Genomic DNA, 9,309 nt, shown 5'->3' on the forward strand with positions numbered 1-9,309 from the left:
TGAACTTGGTGATTTAAGTGTTAAAAATACTTTTCTTGTGAAATAATTTATTCTGTGGAATTTTTCTATTTTACTGAAAATCTAATGCTATTTTTTGTGCAAATTGGAAGTGAATTGAATATCAATCCAGCTTATTTTACAGTCGTACTGATGTAATTGATCCATAAATTAAAAAATCCCACTCAAGTGAATGCAGACCTGGAAGGAGAGGGTGGGGGAAGGCCTGTAGACCCAAATGCATTATGGTAGTTGATATATGCCAACACTCCTTTAAAGGAAACATTTGTAAATGAGTCTTTGAAAGACTTTGTTTCTTTGAACATGTAAAGATCTCGTGTAAGGAGATGCTTTGCAGAGATTATATTGGTTTGGTATCGTGTTCAAAAGCAACCTACGAGGTTTAACATTTCATCCAATCACTGCAGTTCAGTCAGATGAGAGAAGAGGCCAAGGCTTTGTTTAAAATAAGTCCTTGTAGCCTTCCTGGCTGAATTACTGAAACAGCTAATAACATTGCAAGGAAACCAAACCACACCTTTTCTTTTTTTGTGTACAGATTGTCCCAGGTTTATGACTCATAGATTAATTACCTCCGGTCCACTCAGTGAAGTAGCAGATTTATTAAAATACTACATAATCCATAAGTGTATTCGCCATTTTCGGAACATCACATTTATTAAAAATAAACTATCATGAAAAATAAATGTACATTTTCTCAGCACTGCATTATAAGTGGTATTATAAGTTCTGAGCAAACAAGGAAGACTTTTAAGTCTTTTGTGTTTCCATGGGCTGTATAACTTGTATTAAATATGCAATTGGAAATATGCCAGTTGTTTCACACTATTGCATTAATCTGTGAAGAAGCAGAATGAATAAATCTTCTGTCCGGTCTGTACTGTATATCAGACATGATTCAAACAAAAAAGCACCTGCAGATGCTCTTTGGCTATAAAACTCATAAAAATATTTAATTGGGAGCACTAAACATTGACACATTGACAAATGTTTTTGCAAGCATGTTCAAATAATAGTCATAATATTTCAGAGAACAACCCAAGATGCCCTTTAAATTGTATTACTAAAAACTGGACAAATGTCTACATTCATTTGCTGAGAAGTATACATTTCTCAGCTGAAATGTAGGTTGACACAAAGTTATTTTTCAGCTGTGGGTGGTGTCCAGTCATAAAAGAAAATGACTTGCTTTTTTCTCCCAATTCTTTGCGTCAGTGTTAACAAGCGCCAAGTTGTTCTCTCTGACTGCCCCTCTCCAAATGTTCCCTCAGAATCTCTGCCATTCTTTTCCGGGGGGACTGCTGTTTGGCTTTTGAAGCCTCCTCAAAGCAGTCTTCCCCCTGTACATGGGTCCCTGTAGCTGTTCTGGTTCCCCTGACCTGCGTGTGAGAACCCGGCTCCTGGTGCAAGCAGGAGCTGTTCTAACAACTCTGCACAAGATGGACGCAACCTGCTTCACCTTCTGAGGTCAGAATATTCTCTCTATGAGGAGAATCACTGTGCAGCCAAATACAGCTGTTTCTATCAAATGGGACCTTGTTCTGACCTCAAAAGGGAACCCAGGAATAAATTAAGCTTCAGAGAGACATCAGTAACAGACTTTACCACAAGAACTATGTGACAGAAACATTAGCAGGACTTTTTCCAATAGACCTTTAGGGTCAAGTTAAGGGTCCATAATGTACGGTAAATCGAAACCTGGCCCCATGTGCAACTCCGTTCTGGATGATAAAAAAAAGTCTGTAAAAACATCCAAAGTTGTACATGTTTGAAAAGGAGTCCATGTGGAATACAGGCTTGTATGAATTTTTCAGTGCTACGTTATTCAAGAGGATGATGCATGGGTTATATATCAGTAAACAATCACGAGCTTTTCCCAAGTCTTAGCTGTTTGGCAGTAATCATGAAAGAAAACCTCACTGGGGTGATTAAGAGATTGAAAAGAAATGCCACCCACTTCAGAAGCCTGGAGACCTTATGAATGATTCACACGTGCAGCTGCTCTGCTGGTTGCCTTGATTGTTCGAGAATTTCTGGTTTTTATTTTCTGGAAGGTCTCCATCAGGACGTAGCTCTAATCATTGGCAGAGCAGCACGTAGGTTAATGGTATTAACCAAGGTCACATTCTGGACGAGACTGCCAAACATGGACGGAGTGTAGCACAGTGGGTAAGGAACTGGGCTTGTAACCGAAAGGTCGTAGATTCGATTCCCGGGTAAGGACACTGCCGTTGTACCCTTGAGCAAGGTACTTAACCTGCATTGCTTCAGTATATATCCAGCTGTATAAATGGATACAATGTAAAATGCTATGTAAAAAGTTGTGTAAGTCGCTCTGGATAAGAGCGTCTGCTAAATGCCTGTAATGTAATGTAACATGCAACATATTCAATCCTGTAAATTTGAGCACTGTTATGACAAGCATATGATAATCTACACATATGCACAGAAATCTCTTGAAATTAAACCTTGTTGCCGAGGAGATCCTAGCCCCTGCCTGCCCCTGCCCCTCTCCTTGTCTCCTCCTTTATTTATATACAGGCTCCTCCCCTGCAAGCAAGGCTCGGAACCATCTGCGCTCACAATGCTAACGTTCCACATCAAAGCCACATACCACCAGTGTCCTCTAAGAAAAGAGCTTTCTGTTCGTCTGTCTCTGTTTCTCTCTCACTCATGCACTCTCTCTCACACGCACGCACGCATACACACATACACACAGGCTTCACTTAATTAAAAACTGCAGCTTACATAATTTGGGGATATTGATAATATTTATAAAGTGATCCTCAGCCATTTCATTGTGCAAACCAGCCCCCCTACCCACCCCTGAGCCCACCCCCTCTTTCTTTAATGAGAAAGGCCCCAGACCAGGTGATTTCAACAATCCAGAAACAAACATAGAAGCATATGTTTTATGCATTTGAGGTAATGGGGGATGTAAGATAATGCGTGTGGGATTAAAACATGTTTACCCACTTTGGGTATCCATAAACATCCTACTGCATTCTTCATAGTGTTTCAGTCGCAAGACTGAATTTGAATCTTAATCTCCAAATTACCAGACAGGGGTGCAATTAAACATGCAATTGGCTCCCACTCCCAAAGAGCTGCACACCTTTCATCACTGAGACAGAAACCCAGACCCCTCCCATGCAAGAGAGCAAGATCATCTCAGGACGCATGATCACACATAGACACCCACACACACATACACACACACACACACACACTCACGCACGCACGCACGCACGCACACACACCCCTCACCCACAAGCACCTTATGCGCAATATATGCAAGAAATGTTATACAGTATGTTATATTAATAAGAAATAAACCACAACAAGTTTGAAAGGCATTCCCAGTCTTGTATGTGTCAAATGAAACCTCTATTACTGAATAACTGTTAAATGACATCATGGGCAGTGCAGGACCAGCAAGTGGGGCATTCCAGCACAGGCATTCCCACAGGACACACAGACAGACATTGGTGAAGGGACAGATGGACACTGGGTGGCCAACATTGGGGCTGACTCCCCTTTGATGCCAGTCGACTGAATGCTTCCTCTTTCCCAGCTAAATGGTCTCCCGTCCTGTGACTTGTATCTTCCATTCCGGCAGCTGCCTGATCTGTCTGGTCCAGGATGAATGCAGTACTAGAACCAGAGGCTGCAGTGAAAGCCTTCTGAAAAACGATCACCGTGTCCGAAACCTACAAACAGCTTTCATTACTCCTTGATTGGATTCACCATAAAATAGATCGACTGCAGCAACCATATTATGGTGATCCCTGGAAAGAAAATTATACCTGAGTAAATGGAGAAATACCCCCAAAATGATGTCATTTTGGGGAAATGATGAGGTGAAGTTCTGTGATGTGGAACAGGCCTCTCCTTGCATCTGTGTCCTCTTATTTCAGCAATTCCAATGGAGCCCATGATCCCCTGCTATTTCCCTGTGAGTAGAATATTGTTTTAATTATTGCCTGGAATTGCTTAATATGCAGAACCTTTACAGAGATTCCAAGACACTCAAATGCGATTTCCAGGAAGACTTTCCCTTCCCAATTTCAGATTTATAAATCTCTGGTCTTAATTTGTCTATAATCCAGATGCATGCTATGTAAAAATGTGGTTGTGGGGCGATAGTCAGTCAAAAGGTTAAATGTGTGACAGCAGGTACACATGCTACCAGAGAAATTTTTTGGTTCATTCAAAATCAATAACAAACCCATGTCCTAACCTTTCTTCAACCTGCTGAACACAACCGTAAACTTGCCTCAACCCTCAGACTTATCGTTTTCCTAACCCTAACCCTAGCTGAACACTAGTTTGAGCCCTAAATCCTAATTGAAGCCATTGGCACCTTTGAAAACATCAGGAAACCAATTTAAAATTGATGGAAAACAAGGTAAATAACATGAAGACAATAATGCAAAAGCAAAATAATAAGTTTGAGGTAAAAAAAAAATGTTTTCCCTGAATAAATATGCATTTATTACGCATTTTTTATGGTCATAGGTACACATGCCAGCAGAGAAATTTTTTGGTTCATTCAAAATCAATAACAAACCCATGTCCTAACCTTTCTTCAAGCTGCTGAACACAACCGTAAACTTGCCTCAACCCTCAGACTTATCGTATTCCTAACCCTAACCCTAGCTGAACACTAGTTTGAGCCCTAAACCCTAATTGAAGCCATTGGTACCTTTGAAAACATCAGGAAACCAATTTAAAATTAATGGAAAACAAGGTAAATAACATAAATACAATAATACAAATGCAAAATAATAAGTTTGAGGTAAAACAAAAATGTTTTCCCTAAAAAAATATGCATTTATTATACATATGGTATGGTCATAGGTACACATGCCACCAGAGAATTTTTTTGGTTCATTCAAAATCATTAACAAACCCATGTCCTAACCTTTCTTCAAGCGGCTGAACACAACCGTAAACTTGCCTCAACCCTCAGACTTACCGTTTTCCTAACCCTAACCCTAGCTGAACACTAGTTTGAGCGCTAAACCCTAATTGAAGCCATTGGTACCTTTGAAAACATCAGGAAACCAATTTAAAATTGATGGAAAACAAGGTAAATAACATAAATACAATAATGGAAAAGCAAAATAATAAGTTTGATGTAAAAAAAAAAATGTTTTCCCAGAATAAATATGCATTTATTACGCATTTTGTATGGTCATAGGTACACATGCTACCAGAGAAATTTTTTGGTTCATTCAGAATCAATAACAAAAACCCATGTCCTAACCTTTCTTCAAGCTGCTGAACACAACCGTAAACTTGCCTCAACCCTCAGACTTACCGTTCTCCTAACCCTAACCCTAACCCTAACCCTAGCTGAACACTAGTTTGAGCCCTAAACCCTAATTGAAGGCATTGGTACCATAGAAAACATCAGAAAACCAATTAAAAATAGATGGATAGCAAGTTAAACATCATGAAAACTATAATACAAATGCAAAATAATATGTTTGAGGTCATTTAAAACACAAAAATGTTTTATCTAAAAAAAATTTGCATTCAATACACATTTTGCATCGTCATAGGTACACGTGCTACCACAGACATTTTTTGGTTCATTCAAAATCAATAACAAACCCCTGTCCTAACCTTTCTTCAAGCTGCTGAACACAACCGTAAACTTGCCTCAGCCCTCAGACTTACCGTTTTCCTAACCCTAACCCTAGCTGAACACTAGTTTGTGCCCTAAACCCTAATTGAAGCCATTGGTACCTTTGAAAACATCAGATAACCAATTTAAAATTATTGGAAAACAAGGTAAATTACATAAATACAATAATACAAATGCAAAATAATAAGTTTGAGGTAAAACAAAAATGTTTTCCCTAAATAAATATGTATTTAACATACATTTTGCATGGTCTTGGCTTTCAACTAGTTTTGCTTGTTCAGCTTGATTTTGGTCTTGTCATTCCATAATATTTACACTGTAACTATATCCTATGTGCATTTTCCCCTAAAATCAGCACTTGTGTGTAAAGATGTACTATGAAAATTGTGATGGATCCTTTGATTAGTTGGTTTATTTGTGTTTGTAACACCGATGGAGGTTTGTCTACTTTAGCCAGAACTCATTTGTGACATCATCTCATCTTTTCTGCAAATATGACTGACACATTTTTTTATCATCAGTTTACTGCCTTGACAGTTTCTGAAAGAGGGATATAACAGACAATCAGTGCAACGGTATGTGTCACTACAGCAGTCATGACATCCATCCATCCCAACTCAAATCTACTGCACATGCCCAAGAGATGTTCAGTACCACTTTGAACACACATAGTACAGACTAGTCATTGTGAGAAATGCTTTTGAAGAGGACTAAAGAACTATCCCTCCTTCACCCACTCAGCAACTGCTCAGAGGTTCAGGCTCTGAACCCCGTGCACATTCTGGGGTTCATGAGATCAGAGAACAAACTCAAAGCCAAAAGATCAATACCTGCCCCAGAGGGCAACACAACCCTAAAGGTCTCTCTGTCTTGCACTCTTTCTCTCTCTCTCACTCTTTCTATCTCACTCTCTCTTACAGTATATTCTCTTATTCTCTCACTCACATTCTCTCTCTCTCTCTTGCTCTTTTTCAGGAGGTCATTAAATTCACCTGGCAGCACAGACTTTGGGCAGAAGTAGGATGTGGACCTGGGAGTTTGTACTGACCACAGCGAATGTGTTTTACATTACCATTGTGTAAAAAATATAGAATATTCCAGCATTCATTATAATTTTCATTTGTGGGATACACTGCTATAAAACTGAAAGAGCAGTGTTCTTGTAATGCTAGTTAATTTAGTTAAAGAACCAACCCAAAATGGTCAGGCACAAAAGCAGAACAGAAATGAGGCAGAACAAGATGGAAATTACGTAAAGAGAACTTTAGCAAAACCAAGGCCAAAACCAAAACCAAGTTATTCCCGTACTTCAGAGTTTATGAACTATCCAGTCACTTCAAGGAACTGGTTTTGAGGTCTTTGTAAATGAAAAAGGTCTTTGTCCTAGGATTAATACAATTTATGAGTTGGTTGGCAGGTTTAGCCTTACAGCCCAAACCAAAGTCTATCTGTGGTAATATGTTCTGTAGAACTCTAGTGTACATTTTATAGGGACTCAGGATGCTTTGGTTTCTGGTTTCGTCACTTGAGTTTCCACAATTGTAGTCTTTAGGTTAAGTGTATCTCTAGCTAGATGTTGCTGCCAAAAATAGCTTTTAGACAGCCATGGACCAGAGTGGAAAAGGTAAGAATTTTTGCATTTTGATATTAGAAGACACTCTTAACCAGAGAGACTCACACAGATTAAATTTTGTACAGGCAATTAATTTGTACAGCTGGATATTTACAGACCCAATTGAAGTTAGGTAACTTGCCCAAGGTACAATAGTAGCATCCCAGGTTGAATCAGACCTACAACCTTTGAGCCACAGATCCAGTTCCCTAACCATTATAGTACAATGCTCACACCATATCTGCTATGCATCTGCAGCTCATCACTTTTTAGTGACCCCACTGATCAAGTGGATGGCCATAGTCTGCTCGCTAAAGCTGCACATGAAGAGTCTTCCTCTGATTCAGGTCTGAGCAGCTTGGCTTGGAGGCCACAGTGTGAAAAGAAGCAGCTGGTGACATCATGTACTTCAGAGGAGAGAGCATGCTGGTCTCTCCTGCATCAGCTGTGGCGGTTTCTGCAAGAATGTGCCTTTTTTCAATTGGGTATTCCATACTGGGGAGAATGGGGTGGGGAGATCAGTAAAAAACAAAGCTTAATTTTACTGAAGGCAATGGGCCTTTACTTAATAGAAACATACTTGTACCAGTTCATGCTGGGAAACCCTGCTTTCCTATTTGCGTGGGCTTGAGAGATGCACCATGGTGACATTTTCCACACAAGGGGCATGTTTCAGTGGTGAAACCTGAAGGTGGCCTTCAGAACACTGGCTGCTCCTCTCCGTGTGAACTAACAGGGGACACCATGGCCCTGCTTGGATTCATCAGAATGGACTAACGTGCCCTATATTTAGACCTGCCTGCAAAAAGCAGAGTGGAGGTGTACAAGTGCACATGGCTGGAAAATACACTTATGAATCACACCCACGACTGCAGCTTTCACTGATTTAGAGAGCACCAAGCGCCTTTCCTTGGACAAAAATAAGTATTTGGCCTCAAAATGTATTTTTCACATGAATGTTTGGAGCAGTGATTTGCAGTTCTGGTTAGGCAGGGCTGTAGCGTCTGCTGCTTTGATTCTGACTCTTAAATGCTGAGGACAATATTTGGACAGCAAGTCACTTCACATGGTGTTCCAGGAGTGATAACTCATGCATCATAAGTACCAAAGAAACGCTGTATATCATCAGGACCAAATAAATGCTGTATACCACCAGTATCAAGGAAACCCTATATATCATCAGTACCAAATAAATGCTGTATATCATCAGTACCAAACAAATGCTATATATCATCAGTACCAAAAAAAATGTGTTAATATGGTTCCGGGAAGGTTCAGTATCTGGCAGAGGGGTGAATATAATTTCAATGTCGCTTTAAAAAGGGGCAGGATCTGGCAGAAGATGAATACCAATCGCATGTGACTGACAACTTCTTTGGCAGTGCAGGCCATGAGCATTAAAGTTGGAGGCTGTCTAATGCTAGACCCAAATCCCTGAAGTATGCTGTGGTTCAGAGCCTGACTGCACAAACCCTCTAGAGAGCAATTCAGTCGTTCTGGTTTTTATTTCTTATTTGTGGGTGTTCTTGTTTGCCTCTACTCAGCTTCATGCTCATCAGCTCCCCTTAATCCTTGCAAAAAGAATCTACCCAAACCGTCTTTCATGTCTTTTCAAAATGAGGAAAAGACAGAAAAACACAAGTGCTGCTGTGTCTAGTTTGTCTACATAATGGCTGGAAGACTGCTTTCACTGTGCTGTGTCTGCTCTGACTCAGCTGTTATTACAGAGAGTGTACTTTCCTTCAGTTTGCCTTTGGAATCTATGCTGTCTGATAAGTGACAGTGGCTTTGTCAATTTAAGTGTTGAAAGCCAGGTCTTTTCCAGAATCACTTAAAAAGCCACCCAGGCAGAAAAAAAGTGTACATGAGAAATACGAACAAGGGGAATATATAGACTATTCAGGAACACATCTTTGATAGTGTTAAGCTAAAAAGAAAATGTTGATTTACACTTCATATACACATGCGTTAGCAGGTTATCAGATGAGAAAACAAACTGCTGAATGTGCTGTTTTAGACTCTTCCC

This window comes from Anguilla anguilla, chromosome 8, assembly GCF_013347855.1.
Source record: "Anguilla anguilla isolate fAngAng1 chromosome 8, fAngAng1.pri, whole genome shotgun sequence".
Lineage (NCBI taxonomy): Eukaryota > Metazoa > Chordata > Actinopteri > Anguilliformes > Anguillidae > Anguilla > Anguilla anguilla.